Genomic DNA, 16,329 nt, shown 5'->3' with positions numbered 1-16,329 from the left:
AAGATTAGATTACATATTGAGATTTGTTGGTGAAGCGTGGGGTGGAAGTGCAGGAGGTTTCCTCCCATGCGACAGCATACAAGGCCGTACAGTTCGCGGTCTGACTAATGGTTTGATAATAGTTTCCATTCCACTGTGCATAGGCAGAAAGGCATGAGTCATACAGAAGTGTGTGGGTCCTCAAGCTATTTACTAACAGACTTCAGAATATGGAAGTGAAGCATCCTTGTGAATAGGTTCATATTTTTCTGACTACATTTACATCTGGGTGACTACTGCTAATGTACTGGGGCTATTTACTGGTTTTCACCTCCTCGGCAACCAATGGGTAGCATCTGCCTAGGTGACACACAGCAGCCTTTCGAACGCCAGACAGCTGACCCACCAAATGTCACAGAACAGCTGTGACAGTGTCACTTTGAGCCAAGGGTCTGGAGCTTCCATTCCTTTTTTTCCTATTACGTGGTTTACAAACTGGAGTTCAATGGACTGTGAAAACCCGGGAGACATTTTGGCTCACCGTAGCAGGTCCAGGTTTAGACAGGTGCATCCATCTAATTCCACACACCAGAGGACTGCCAAGAAGACTGGAAATGCTGCAGAACCAGATGATACTGTGTCTAAAGCGATAACCAGACTCCTATCAATGAGAATATAATGTGGACCTAACACACCATCACACATGACTATATATAAAACTATATATAAAAATAAAACTATAACCCATTAAAATACACAGACAAACGCCCTTCAAATGTAATAAGATTTATAAAGGGCATTTCTGGGCTGAGGGTCACTGTCTCAAATCAGATGTCTGTCTGCCTGATAAAACTCAAAAAGTAGTTTTTTTACTTGGTATGTACAGTATCTCACAAAAGTGAGTACACCCCTCGCATTTTTGCTAATATTTGATTATACATCTTTTCATGTTACAACACTGAAGAAATGACACTTTGCTACATTGTCAAGTAGTGAACGTACAGCTTGTATAACAGTTTAAATTTGCTGTCCCCTCAAAATAACACAATACGCAGCCATTATTGTCTAAACCGCTGGCAACAAACGTGAGTACACCCCTAAGTGAAAATATCCAAAATGGGGAGCAGGTGTGTAAAATTTGGTGTCATCGCTCTCACACTCCCTCATACTGGTCACTGGAAGTTAAACATGGCACCTCATGGCAAAGAACTCTCTGAGGATCTGAAAAAAAAGAATTGTTGCTCTACATAGATGGCCTAGGCTATAAGAAGATTGCCAAGACCCTGAAACTGAGCTGCAGCACGGTGGCCAAGACCATACAGCGGTTTAACAGGACAGGTTCCACTCAGAACAGGCCTCGCCATGGTCGACCAAAGAAGTTGAGTGTAAATGCTCAGCATCATATCCAGAGGTTGTCTTTGGGAAATAGACGTATGAGTGCTGCCAGCAATGCTGCAGAGGTTGAAGAGGTGGGGGTCAGCCTGTCAGTGCTCAGACCATACGCCGCACACTGCATCAAATTGGTCTGCATGGCTGTCGTCACAGAAGGAAGCCTCTTCTAAAGATGATGCCCAAGAAAGCCTATTAATAGATTATTAACAAATAGAGTCAGTAGGTGGTAGAGTCAGTGTAGGTGTTCAGACAGGTCAGGTGTTCAGTGGAGTCAGTATAGGTGGTCAGACAGGCCAGGTGTTCAGTAGAGTCAGTGTAGTTGATCAGACAGGTCAGGTGTTCAGTTGACAATATTTTCAGGAAAGGTTTAAAAGTTTCTGGAATCATGCCATTAAATACACGTCAGGGTCAAAGACTGTGGCTCAATGGTTGTGCAGCTGTCTGCTAGAGACCAGGGTCTCTACCCATCAACCAACCCTAACCCTAACCTAACCCTAACCCTGTCTGCTAGAGACCAGGGTCTCTACCCATCAACCAACCCTAACCCTAACCTAACCCTAACCCTGTCTGCTAGAGACCAGGGTCTATCTCTACCCATCAACCAACCCTAACCCTAACCCTGTCTGCTAGAGACCAGGGTCTCTCTCTACCCATCAACCAACCCTAACCCTAACCTAACCCTAACCCTGTCTGCTAGAGACCAGGGTCTCTCTCTACCCATCAACCAACCCTAACCCTAACCTAACCCTAACCCTGTCTGCTAGAGACCAGGGTCTCTCTCTACCCATCAACCAACCCTAACCCTAACCTAACCCTAACCCTGTCTGCTAGAGACCAGGGTCTCTCTCTACCCATCAACCAACCCTAACCCTAACCTAACCCTAACCCTGTCTGCTAGAGACCAGGGTCTCTCTCTACCCATCAACCAACCCTAACCTAACCCTAACCCTGTCTGCTAGAGACCAGGGTCTCTCTCTACCCATCAACCAACCCTAACCTAACCCTAACCCTGTCTGCTAGAGACCAGGGTCTCTCTCTACCCATCAACCAACCCTAACCTAACCCTAACCTCCCTCTCTTACAGGGTATTATTAGAAGCATATAATTTTTCAACAATAAACAACTATGATACACTACCCAGACATTGTTATTACTATATACTGTTCTCCTGCATTGCATTTTCCGCCAATAATGTACAACCTACATTATTGTATGTGAACTGTGTCCAAGTCCAGGCTGTCTCTCTCTGCAGAGGTTACCTGCTTAATGTTTAATGCCACAGTTTCACAGACAAAGATCGATGCTTAATGTCAGAGCATCTCAACCCAGCCGCCGTCCCAGGAGACCAGTAAACAGCATGGGCCTCCAATTAACCAACAACACTACACGATACTGCTGGGAAAACTGTATTCTCACTACACAATACTGCTGGGAAAACTGCATTCTGTACAGATGTGTCCAGCAACAGCATTCTGTATGGAGTCTCCAGCAACCGTGTGATGCTATTACAGACCGTTCATTACACACTGACAGTGAGCTTGAACAATACCTTAAATGAGTACAACACCATATATCTCTACAGAACACAGAGTACAGAACACAGAGTACACAGACCACAAAGCACATAGTACAGAACACAGACCACAGAACATAAAACACAGAACACATAATACAGAACACACAGTATAGAATAGGGAGAACAGAGTACCGAAAACATACTAGAGAACACTAAGTACAGAACATAGAACACAGAGTAGAGAACACAGAATACAGACCACAAAACACAGAACTTATAGTACAGAACACTGAATATACAGTACAGAACATAGAGTACAGAACAGAGTACAGAACAAATACTACAGAACACTATGTACAGAATACAGAGTACAGAACACTAATTACAAAATACAGTGGGTTGGTTCCATTACTTAAGAAGACAATGTACATTATGTCTGATCTAGAGTATGTCTGATGTACAGTATGTCTGATCTACTGATGTACACATTTATAACACACATCCATAAAACATCTATAATACATATCCATAACACACATAACACACATCCATAAAACCATCCAGAACTCACATTCATTTTTACAGTTGTTACACACACATCTTCCCCGAGGACCTTAGTGCTGCTATATCTGCATCAGGGTTGCTCATGGTACCTTACTACATTACTCCTTCATTTGCCTCGTTTGCACATCTATGCCTTTTAGAATCGGCATTATCCCACTTGTAACATCCACTATACTTAATACTTATAAACTTTCCGCACTCCTCTATTTGCCTTAATTACACATTTAGTATTGAAATGTGTACTGCATTTGCCTTTATTGCACATCTGCAGCTCCAAAAAAGTTAAGAAAAAAGGTGCAGTGGTCTCTTAATTTTTTTCAGAGCTGTACATATACTTAATACTACTTTTCTGCCTTCTATTTGCACTTCTGGTTAGATGCTAACTGCATTTCTTTATACTGTACTTGTACTGTTCAATGACAATAAAGTTGAATTGAATCTAACATACATATTCAGGCACGCACGCTAAATAAAAATATTATCTAGGTTTTCAGGGAAATGCACCAAATCTAATTAAATTGGTCAATTCTACTATCTCTGTCTATTGTAACAGCATATACAAGAAAGTATCCACTTCCTGACAGCATGTCAGTCTCTGAACACAGAGGGGCAATTAATGCACAGGCAGCTCCATCACAGGCGGCCAGGAGATAAGAGCTGGCATGTTGAAGTGAGATTGGAACGAGATGCTGGCTGGGAATGGAAGAGAGAGGAGGAAGCACCGCTAGACCCAATGAAACGTGACATGTCTGACAAAGCGGAATCATCCTTGGCTGTGTTGACTTCACAACTCAACCACAGATCCCGATTTAACTAGGCAGTTGGCACTTAATGCAACTTCACAAAGACTCCAAATTCATCATGGGCACTCAGATTGCAGCTTAACAAGACACTCACTGCCTGAGGCAGCTCGAGGACTGAGGAGTCTTTCATATCCTTCAAGTCACAGTCTACAATCAATCAGCCAATCAGAATGTCTAAAATAAAATTACACATATAGGGCTGGGATGATAAATTGAAAATGCCACTAATCACTGGCATTTTATTCATCATGGACTCATCACAGGTGTTTGTGGCAGCCTACACATCTGGAAAGGCACCATCAATGCTGACAGTTATATCCAAGTTCTAGAACAACATATGCTCCCATCCAGACGTCGTCTCTTTCAGGGAAGACCTTGCATTTTCCAACATGACAATGCCAGACCACATACTGCATCAATTACAATGTCATGGCTGCATAGAAGAAGGATCCGGGTACTGAAATGGCCAGCCTGCAGTCCAGATCTTTCACCCATAGAAAACATTTGGTGCGTCATAAAGAGGAAGGTGCGACAAAGAAGACCTAAGACAGTTGAGCAACTAGAAGCCTGTATTAGACAAGAATGGGACAACATTCCTATTAATAAACTTGAGCAACTTGTCTCCTCAGTCCCCAGACGTTTGCAGTCTGTTATAAAAAGAAGAGGGGATTCCACACAGTGGTAAACATGGACTTGTCACAACTTTTTTGAGATGTGTTGATGCCATGAAATTTAAAATCAACTTATTTTACCCTTAAAGTGATACATTTGCTCAGTTTAAACATTTCATATGTCATCTATGTGGTATTCTTAATAAAATATATACATTTGAAACTTCCACATCATTGCATTCTGTTTTTATTCACAATTGTACAGTGTCCCAACTTTTTTGGAATCGGGTTTGTATACACATCACAGGAGTTTTGATCATCACATATTAAACCAACCACTCATCACAGGAGTTTTGATCATCACATATTATACCAACCACTCATCACAGGTGTTTTGATCATCACAGATTATACCAACCACTCATCACAGGTGTTTTGATCATCACATAATAAACCAACCACTCATCACAGGAGTTTTGATCATCACATATTATACCAACCACTCATCACAGGAGTTTTGATCATCACATAATAAACCAACCACTCATCACAGGAGTTTTGATCATCACATAATAAACCAACCACTCATCACAGGTGTTTTGATCAGTGTAAACCTACATAATTCCTAACAATAGGTAGCCTATAAAAGTGGAATATTGGTGTTTGAGACTACAAAGTGTTGGTAATCTCTGTGACATTTAGCCATTCTAAAAACACACAGTACACCATAGCAGGTCCTTCACCGCCACCATTTTTTGATGAAAATCAGCTTCCCTTTAGACACTGACCATAGACACTCAACATAAACCATTAGGACTGGGGAGAGTACAATGATCCTCACCTGTTTATGGGGGCTGGCTCTACCCATTGGCCAATCCCACCCATTGTGATCGAATTTGTAATAGGCCCACTTCTCTTGACCCTGTGTAATGACCACTGCTTGATCTGTCTAGACAAAATGGTCTGGAAAGGTTCAGTCATATGCCCAAACAATATATTTTATATAGTTGAAGTAATAAAGCACACAACAACATGTACGATGCAGCAAAATTTTTCTGCAGCAGTACTGCTACAACTTTCGTACTTACAACATCGTTCTAAGTAATCAACAATCATGCCCAAGATCATCACAGCTTCCTGTGGGGCTCAATGGAAAAGAAAACAGGAAAAACAGATTAACTGGGCCATTGCATCTAAAGACTAACCTCCCCCTCCTTTCACTTCCACGGCTCCTCTTAATTCCTCATCACTCTCCTTCTCACCCCTGCCTCTTCTACCCCCTTACCCTCCCCCCTGCCTCTACTACCCCCTTACCCTCCCCCCTGCCTCTACTACCCCCTTACCCTCTCCCACCCCTGCCTCTTCTACCCCCTTACCCTCTCCCACCCCTGCCTCTTCTACCCCCTTACCCTCCCCCCTGCCTCTACTACCCCCTTACTCTCTCCCACCCCTGCCTCTTCTACCCCCTTACCCTCTCCCACCCCTGCCTCTTCTACCCCCTTACCCTCCCCCCTGCCTCTACTACCCCATTACCCTCCCCCCTGCCTCTACTACCCCCTTACCCTCCCCCCTGCCTCTACTACCCCCTTACCCTCTCCCACCCCTTACCCTCCCCCCTGCCTCTACTACCCCCTTACCCTCTCCCACCCCTGCCTCTTCTTCCCCCTTACCCTCTCCTTCTCACCCCTGCCTCTTCTACCCCCTTACCCTCCCCCCTGCCTCTACTACTCCCTTACCCTCTCCCCACCCCTGCCTCTTCTACCCCTCCCCCTTGCCTCTTCTAGTCCCTGACCCTTTCCTCATCCCTGCCTCTCCTCACCCCCTCCCTCTCTAGTCACCCATACCTCTTCCACCACCTTTCAACTTTCCTCAACCCAGCTTCATCCAGAACCTTCCCCCTTCCCTCATCCCTTGCTCTTCCATCCCCCTATCCTCATCCCTTGCTCTTCCATCCCCCTCCCTCATCTCTTGCTTTTCCACCCCCACCCCTCATCCCTTGCTCCTTTATCCCCCTCCCCCTATCCTCATCCCTTGCTCTTCCACCCCCCCTCATCCCTTGCTCTTCCACCCCCCTCCCCCTCTCCTCATCCCTTGCTCCTTCATCCCCCTCTCCTCATCCCTTGCTCTTCCATCCCCCTCCCCCTCTCCTCATCCCTTGCTCTTCCATCCCCCTCCCTCATCTCTTGCTGTTCTACCCTCCCCATCTCCTCATCTCTGACTCTTTCATCACCCTTCCCCCTTCCTGCCCTGAAGGAATGCATCACCTCGTAGATGCTGCAACTGTCCTGCCAGGGTATTGAGACAATTCAGATTGCACAGGCTATGATTAGCATGAGGCATACTACCTATGCACAGAGAGGACAGACCCTTTAAATCAACCACACATCCACCAAGAGAGAAATGGAGAGATTAGAGAGAGAAAAACAGATTACAAGGGACAAAAGATGAGAAATCACTTTTGACCTCCACTAGTGATAGTATGGTTGTACAATTCATATTCAATGACATGGTGAATGCCAGGGAGACATGATGAATGCCAGGGAGACATGGTGAATGCCAGGGAGACATGGTGAATGCCAGGGAGACATGATGAATGCCAGGGAGACATGGTGAATGCCAGGGAGACATGGTGAATGCCAGGGAGACATGGTGAATGCCAGGGAGACATGGTGAATGCCAGGGAGACATGGTGAATGCCAGGGAGACATGGTGAATGCCAGGGAGACATGGTGAATGCCAGGGAGACATGGTGAATGCCAGGGAGACATGGTGAATGCCAGGGAGACATGGTGAATGCCAGGGAGACATTGGTAAGGAGTCCTTGAGGCAAGAATGATCAGAAATAAATCAAGTCCTGCTGAGCGGAGGCAGAGGGACAAGACACAATGGATGACATCATTATTGTGTTGTCCCTGCTACTGTAATTTCTATCATGACTGGTTATAATACTCAATGAGCCATCATTTTTATCACTGTCAAAGGGGGATTATAGATTGTTTAATTGCAAACCCAATGCCTTCAGACTACCAGTCCTAACAACTACCAGTCCACAGCCCGAGACAATGCCTGATGACTACCAGTCCTAACAACTACCAGTCCACAGCCCGAGACAATGCCTGATGACTACCAGTCCTAACAACTACCAGTCCACAGCCCGAGAGAATGCCTGATGACTACCAGTCCTAACAACTACCAGTCCACAGCCCGAGACAATGCCTGATGACTACCAGTCCTAACAACTACCAGTCCACAGCCCGAGACAATGCCTGATGACTACCAGTCCTAACAACTACCAGTCCACAGCCCGAGACAATGCCTGATGACTACCAGTCCTAACAACTACCCGTCCACAGCCCGGGACAATGCCTGATGACTACCAGTCCTAACAACTACCAGTCCACAGCCCGGGACAATGCCTTCAGACTACCAGTCCTAACAACTACCAGTCCACAGCCCTGGACAATGCCTGATGACTACCAGTCCTAACAACTACCCGTCCACAGCCCGGGACAATGCCTGATGACTACCAGTCCTAACAACTACCAGTCCACAGCCCGGGACAATGTCTGATGACTACCAGTCCTAACAACTACCAGTCCACAGCCCGGGACAATGTCTGATGACTACCAGTCCTAACAACTACCAGTCCACAGCCCGGGACAATGCCTGATGACTACCAGTCCTAACAACTACCAGTCCACAGCCCGGGACAATGCCTGATGACTACCAGTCCTAACAACTACCAGTCCACAGCCCGGGACAATGCCTGATGACTACCAGTCCTAACAACTACCAGTCCACAGCCCTGGACAATGCCTTCAGACTACCAGCCCTAACAACTACCAATCCACAGCCCTGGACAATGCCTGATGAAGACCAGTCCTAACAACTACCAGTCCACAGCCCAGGGACCCTGCATTCAGACTACCGGGCCTGACGACTACCAGTCCAGAGACAATGGAAAAGGAAAAGCCAATTAAAATATACATAAACTCTAGAGGGGCTGACATGATCCATATGTTTGACCATCTACTACTATAGTAATCTACTACTGCCAAGTATGTTTGACCAGGTGGTCATCTACTACTGCTGAGTATGTTTGACCAGGTGGTCATCTACTACTGCCGAGTATATTTGACCAGGTGGTCATCTACTACTGCCGAGTATATTTGACCAGGTCGTCATCTACTACTGCCGAGTATATTTCACTCACTGGTCAACAGAAAGTTTTGTGTATTATGATGAATGATCTAGCAAACAGTCCCGTAGCCTTATATTTTTCACCAGGTACCAAGAAAAATGGAAAGTCCTTGTAGCCTGGTTCCTCTCTATGTTTCTTCCCAGGTTCTCAAATTTCTGACACTGTGTTTGTTAGAATTTTTGTCTGGTTATTTGAATGCAACTCTTTGACAACTGTTGTAAAATGACTTTTGTAAAATAAAGATTTCATTGAAGCACAGAGATTGCGACAATTCCTCGCCAGCAGATCATTATTTGAATGAATACAACAACAAACCATCCCTTTCGCCCTGCCCCAGGGAGGATAGGGTAACAGTCTGTTGAACAGGCTGTATTTCACTCTGTAATGGCTTTTTTGTTTTGATCTTTCTCTTCAGAGCCATGAAAATGACTTACAACAAAGTCCTGGCTGTGTGGCTGGAAATGTTTTTCTAGATCAGCTTTGTTCCAAAATCATTCATAATCATTCATAGTCCAGAAGTAAGCAGAGATAAATAGTTTTTTTCAGTTCACTGTTTAACCACCCACTGGGTTTTTATAGATATGACTGAATCATCAACTATTGCGAATTCAATGTGAACTCAAGAAGGCGCATTGTAATTTTCATTCAAATGGACTCTGTCTTTCATGCCAAAGACAGGATACGGATCCATAGTCCAGCTACATGTAGACTACAACATTCTCTGACTTGTAGAAACAGGATCTGCTTTCCAACTGTATTTGTAACCATCATGTAGTTGCATTAAATATTCTGTTTCTATAGTTATGCAGATATATTGTAGCATGTGTTACGGGAAAATCTTAAAGATTGCATTCAAACCTGATGACAATGACAACTGTTGATGAATATTTGGAAATCTACAGTTGTGCTCAAAAATTTGGATACCCTTGGAGAATTGGCAATATATGTACCATTTGTAAAGAAAACATGAGTGAGCAGGCAAAACACATTATATCTCTTATGGAGTTCACATAAAAATGTTGGTCATAACAGAATGGCACAATCATAAAATAAAACATGAAAAAAAAGACCTGACCCCTGTTCAAAAGTCTGCATACCCTTAGTTCTTAATAGTGTGTATTGCACCCTTTAGCATCAATGAGAGCGTGCAGTCTTCTTTAATATTTGTCTATGAGGCCCTGATTTCTTGCAGGTAGAATAGCTGACCATACGTCTTGGCAACATGCCTCCAGGTCATGCAAAGTCTTTGGTCGTCTTGCATGAACCACACATTTGAAATCTCCCCAGAGTTGCTTGATGATATTAAGGTCAGGAGACTGTGATGGCCACTCCAGAACCTTCACCTTTTTCTGCTGTAACCACTGGAGGGTCAACTTGGCCTTGTGCTTAGGGTCATTGTTGTGCTGGAAGGTCCAAGAGCGTTGTATGCACATTGTATGCACAGTATTTTCTGACATCATGCTGCGTTCAACTTTCCATACATTTTCACAAGATTCCCCATGCCTTTAGAGCTCAAACACCCCCAAAACATCAGTGAGCCACCACCATGCTTCACAGTGGGGATGGTATTCTGTTCACTATAGGCCTTGTTGACCCCTCTCCAAACATAGTGCTTATGGTTGTAACCATAAAGCTCTATTTTGGTCTCATCACTCCAAATTACAATGTGCCAGAAGCTGTGAGGTGTGTCAAGGTGTTGTCGGGCATATTGTAATTGGGATTTTTTTGTGGCATTGGTGAAATAAAGGCATTTTTCTGGCAACTCGACCATGCAGCTCATTTTTGTTCAAGTATTGTCATAGTGTGCTCCTTGAAACAACCACACCTGTTTCCAGAGCAGCCTGTATTTCTCCTGAGGTTACCTGGGGGGTTTCTTTGTATCTCGAACAATTCTTCTGGAAGTTTTGGCTGAAATCTTTCTTGATCTACCTAACCTTGGCTAGGTATCAAGAGATCCCTGAATTTTCTATTTCTTAATAAGTGATTGAAAAGTACTGACTGGCTTTTCCAAAGCTTTGGATATCTTTTTATACCCTTTTCCATCTTTATAAAGTTCTGTTACATTGTTACGCAGGTCTTTTGACAGTTCTTTTCTGCTCCACATGGCTCAGTATCTAGCCTCCTCAGAGCATCCACGTGAGAGCTAACAAACTCATTGACTATTTATACACAGACACTAATTGCAATTTAAAATCCCACAGGTGTGGGAAATTCACCTTTAATTGCCATTTTCACCTGTGTGTGTCACCTTTTGTGTCTGTAACAAGGCCAAACATTCAAGGGTATGTAAACTTTTGATCAGGGCCATTTGGGTGATTTCGGTTATCATTCTGATTTAAAAAGCAGCAAAACTACTATGTGGTAATAAATGGCTTCATATGGCTTTAAATAAAAGGCATTTTTTATGCATGATCAGTCATATTTTCTAAATCAATGCCAAAATGTCAGAATTTCTGCCAGGGTATGCAAACTTATGAGCACAACTGTATTATTAGTATTATTATTACTACTATAACTTCATTTTAAAAAGGAACACAGACAGAGACCAAAGTCTCTTTTACAGCTGGGCCCTGTGTATATATGTTTACACATACAGGTTAGGTACAATGATTAAAAACAGAAATAAAAACACAGAGAACAGACAAAACAAAAGGATCACAGATAGCAGAAGACAAAATACAATGCTTTAAACACAGGTGTTATTCCCTTAGACGCCCCAGGTTTAGTGGATATTCGGCCTGTAACATCAAACATGTTTGGAAACACAATTTGAAAGAACATAGCTTCTTCAGAAGCACAAAACCAAACTCTGAATGCTGGTTATGAACTAGATTAGATAGTATCACAGACAGATATGTCCCTCTGATAAAACTGTGTTTAAACAAGGATTAAATAACAGTATATACAGCTCTGGAAAAAATTAAGAGACCACTGCACCTTTTTCTTTCCTTTCCAAAAAAGTTGAAAAGGAAAGTTTTGAGGGAGGAACTGAAGGGTTCAATTTCCAGTAGTCTCTTAATTTTAACCCTTCTGTTCCTCACTCAAAAACTTCCTTTACGGCTTTTTTGGAAAGGAAAGATAAGGTTCCGTGGTTTCTTAATTTTTTCCAGAGTTTTAAGTTAAATACATGACTCCTCCTCTGTAAGACCCCTTTGTTTCTTAGTGCAGTGCTTGACGAAGGCTTTATAGTGTTGCTATGTGTGGAGTGCTTCCAACAGAACAGTGATGCACTTCTGGATAAGGAGAGTCCTTGCTATTAACCCAGATTCAGAAGCACTGCCTTGCTGAAAACTGTAACAGGCAGGAGATGTAAACAGCCTCCTCCTCTTCCTCCTCCTTCTCCTGCTGCTCCTTCAACAGAAAGCACCAGACTGAATATTTAATAGAGACCATTTTGTTTCATTGCTGCTTTTTTAATGTACTTCCTCTTCCCAAAGACACGGCTATCTGAATGAGCAGGGCTAATTTCGAACCAGGGAATTCCATGGAGGTGTGATTGTGTGTGACATTATCAACAGTCACTCTGCACTGTCAATCAGACTCACTTAATTTTAGAGAAAAACATCCAGTGAAATAATGTGGTCTAATTTTAATCAAAGCCAAAAGGCATTTTTCGATTGCAGCTTCCTTCCTAGAGGCATGAGAATGTTGTGTCCCTGCAGATTGAATCCACAAGCGATCCTAGACATTATCAATTCCTTGCTGTAATGAGCAACCCACACCCTACACTGGAGCGGACCTGTCCTCCACTCTGGTCCTGGGCGCCTCTGGCAGCTTTTAGTATTGAAGTTATCATGAACACACCAGTCTAATGATGTGGGGAAGAGCCAAATAACACCACATTCAACACTAGATAGATGTATGCAAGTATGTATGTATATGTCTCTGTATGTATGTATTTATGTGTGTGTCTCTGTATATGTGTGTGTGTAGGTATGTCATTATAAGAACTCTAGGATTTATCCAGCTGCATTAAGTAGGAAAATACCAGTCAGAAGCCACTTCTCCCCCCTCTGCCTCCCTCTCAGGGGCAGATGTAAGGGTGTGTAGGGCTGAAGGGTAACACAGGGGAGGGCGATGTGCGTTGGTAGGGATGGAGGATCACACAGGGGAGGGGGATGTGCGTTGGTAGGGATGGAGGATCACACAGGGGAGGAGGATGTGTTGGTAGGGATGGAGGATCACACAGGGGAGGGCGATGTGCGTTGGTATGGATGAAGGATCACAGAGGGGAGGGCGATGTGCGTTGGTAGGGATGAAGGATCACAAAGGGGAGGGGGATGTGCATTGGTAGGGATGGAGGATCACACAGGGGAGGGCGATGTGCGTTGGTATGGATGAAGGATCACACAGGGGAGAGCGATGTGCGTTGGTAGGGATGGAGGATCACACAGGGGAGGGGGATGTGCGTTGGTAGGGATGGAGGATCACACAGGGGAGAGCGATGTGCGTTGGTAGGGATGGAGGATCACACAGGGGAGGGCGATGTGCGTTGGTAGGGATGAAATATCACAAAGGGGAGGGGGATGTGCGTTGGTAGGGATGAAGGATCACAAAGGGGAGGGGGATGTGCATTGGTAGGGATGGAGGATCACACAGGGGAGGGGGATGTGTTGGTAGGGATGGAGGATCACACAGGGGAGGGGGATGTGTGTTGGTAGGGATGGAGGATCACACAGGGGAGGGGGATGTGTGTTGGTAGGGATGGAGGATCACACAGGGGAGGGGGATGTGTGTTGGTAGGGATGGAGGATCACACAGGGGAGAATGAATAGAGAGCGCAGCACGGAGTTGCAACACGATTGGTAATTTATTATGTAGTTCTGACACCAGATATCTGCACTGTGCAGAGAATGATATTCCTCCCTCTGATGCCGGCAGCATGTTCAAGGCAGTTTTTATTTCTATAGTTTCTCCATTAGAAGCAGGGATCTCTCTGATTGCATTGCTGGCTGTAGCTGTGACTGAATGGGGATGCCACAGTCTTTTGAGCTCATGCTGCACACCGAAAGGCGGTGGCGTCAGCAAACATGCTTTAGATGAGGAGCAGCATCTAAGTCAGCGAGTGGGAGGTAGGGAACCCCAGCACGACACAACAGCATCACAGCACATCATAGGCTTTTTGCTGCAATCTCACCACCAGCTGGCTGTATAGCAGTGCAACACAGCCAGATCCAACACAACATTGGCCAGAACATACTACACCCAAACTGCCTGGTCTCTACAACATGGCCTACTCATGAAACCTTGTTCCAAGAACAGAGTAGAGGAACTAGACTGTACAATTCAGTACTGCACATGGCTCTGATAGAATTCAATAGGATTTCATTTAATAAGAATATTATTCCCATAAAGATATTACAAATACTTACCACAACCCTTCTATGTCTTTGTCAGAGCATGAGTCCACTACTGAACTCCAAGTACCAGACAAGCATTAGACTGGCCCAGATCTGGCCCAACCCAGGCTCACTCACTCAGAAGCCAGGAAGCCCCATTACAGAAGGTTTATAAGGTTGTCTCTGAAGATGTATTGACATAACACATGTATGTACAGTGTACCTGCACACACCCACACAGCCAAACACACACCTTCCTGTGTGATTAGTGCTCCACTCCTTGGGAGCAGCCATTTCGCTCCCCCGCTTCCCTCCTCTATTTTCTCTCTTACATGTCCTCCCCCTAAGTGCTTTTCAGGGTCAGAAGGTCATTAAATGACCCTTATAAACTTCCTGCAGATGACCCATGGCTGGTCTGGGGAAATCCAGGGACGGTATTTACTATAGGACTACAGTATAACGTGCTGATCTTGTAGAGGAGTTCTATTGACAATGATTTGGAAAATATATTGAGAGCAATTCTAAAACCAGATTATTCTAACCAATGTCACTTTGGAACTTAGTTTAATATGGACAGAGGATAGTAAAAGCAGAAGGAAACGGTTAATTAGGCCTTTGTAGTCTTTTTGCTGGTTCATTGGTAATCTAATTTGACTTCTGTTCCATTCCTTTGCGTCCTGTGTGAGGAGAACCCGACTTTTGCTTGACAAACTGCGTTCAAACACACATTTTTGAAATAAATGAAATAGGTGCAAACACTATGTATTAGACTATTTAATTCAACCAACACTAGTACCTTGGGTCCTGTAAATTAGAAACAATGTAAGCCTACCCTATAGTTTAATACGTGCTAAGTGAATATTACTTAAAACACATTTTGATAGGTTCAGTACAGTACTAATGTATAAAGTACAAGCCTAAAATAAAAGTACATAATTTTTACAGTCGATAACATTTCTGATCAAATCCATCAGCTTGTTTATTGTTTCTCTTTTTTGTATTAATTAGCCAATTGTCAACATACACCTCTGTCTAGACAGCCAAAATGGTTAGATCAATGAACCATCGTCGAATCGGTTTCTAGTAAGATTGGAAAGGCGCCTTTTGCTGCATTGCACCTGTCCAAACAAACGCCACTAACTTTACATGCGGATGTAGGTTAGTTGAGACCTCACGTGAACTGAAACGTTTATTTTTATAATGACTTTATTGAATTCTTGGTCCATCATAAAAACAATTAAATGTAGTGATGCAGCAACATTAATAAATAAATGTATATAGCGAAATTAGTTAAAACAGCCAATATCCTGAGTTTGAACGATTATGATAATGGTTGTCGCGTTGGGAATGCTTCCTTGTCTTTGTCGCTGTTACATTCTACTCGGGAATCCCCCCCTTTTCAGAATTATCACGGGACATTCACCGCAGTGCATGTTTCACGCAGATATGACAATAAGAAAATTAAACCGTTACTCTACAGATTGTAAAAGAAAACACACCTTACCTGAGACGCCAGCAAGTGGTGGTTAGGTTTTGTCGTGAGAGTAGCTGGCAATGGGCGAGCCTGTACGCATCTATGGCATTTGATCCCAGCTGTGTTGTCTACGGCCGGCTCCACACAGCAGCCCGGTGCTCGCGTGTGTAGTTGGGGGCGTGGTAGCGATGGGGCTTCTTCGCAGTCTGTCAACGAAACCAAATTATTTCACCAGTGGCAATGTGCCATGATATTGAATATAGCCAGTTTATTTTCTATTGACTTAGTAATTCAAGCTCCAATGGCTATTCAGATGTCATTATCCGTTTTCTCGCTTTCAATTCAAAGGGGTTTCATTGGCATGACAAAAATATGTTAACAAAAACAAACAACGAACAAACGAATAAAAAAGTTTAAAAAAAAAGATGTTAAAAGTAGACGCACACTTTC

At 43.8% G+C, this 16,329-nt stretch overlaps 1 protein-coding gene across 5 annotated transcripts in view; it reads right to left on the bottom strand.

Moving 5' to 3' along the window:
• Positions 1-16,085, bottom strand: part of sytl5 (synaptotagmin-like 5) — a 48,536-nt gene extending 32,451 nt beyond the window's left edge. For 2 of the 5 annotated variants that reach the window (XM_034286725.1, XM_034286726.1), the window contains exon 1: positions 15,910-16,084. The gene's annotated coding sequence lies outside the window, so the exon portion shown is untranslated. Of the gene's footprint in view, positions 1-15,904 lie in introns of all 5 variants that reach the window. The other 3 variants (XM_034286729.1, XM_034286727.1, XM_034286728.1) reach the window with 3 other exon arrangements.
• Between the last annotated feature and the right edge of the window lie 244 nt (positions 16,086-16,329).

This window comes from Esox lucius, chromosome 16, assembly GCF_011004845.1.
Source record: "Esox lucius isolate fEsoLuc1 chromosome 16, fEsoLuc1.pri, whole genome shotgun sequence".
NCBI lineage: Eukaryota > Metazoa > Chordata > Actinopteri > Esociformes > Esocidae > Esox > Esox lucius.
The sequence above is the reverse complement of the archived record's forward strand: the minus strand, read 5'-3'. Positions and strand labels throughout refer to the sequence as shown.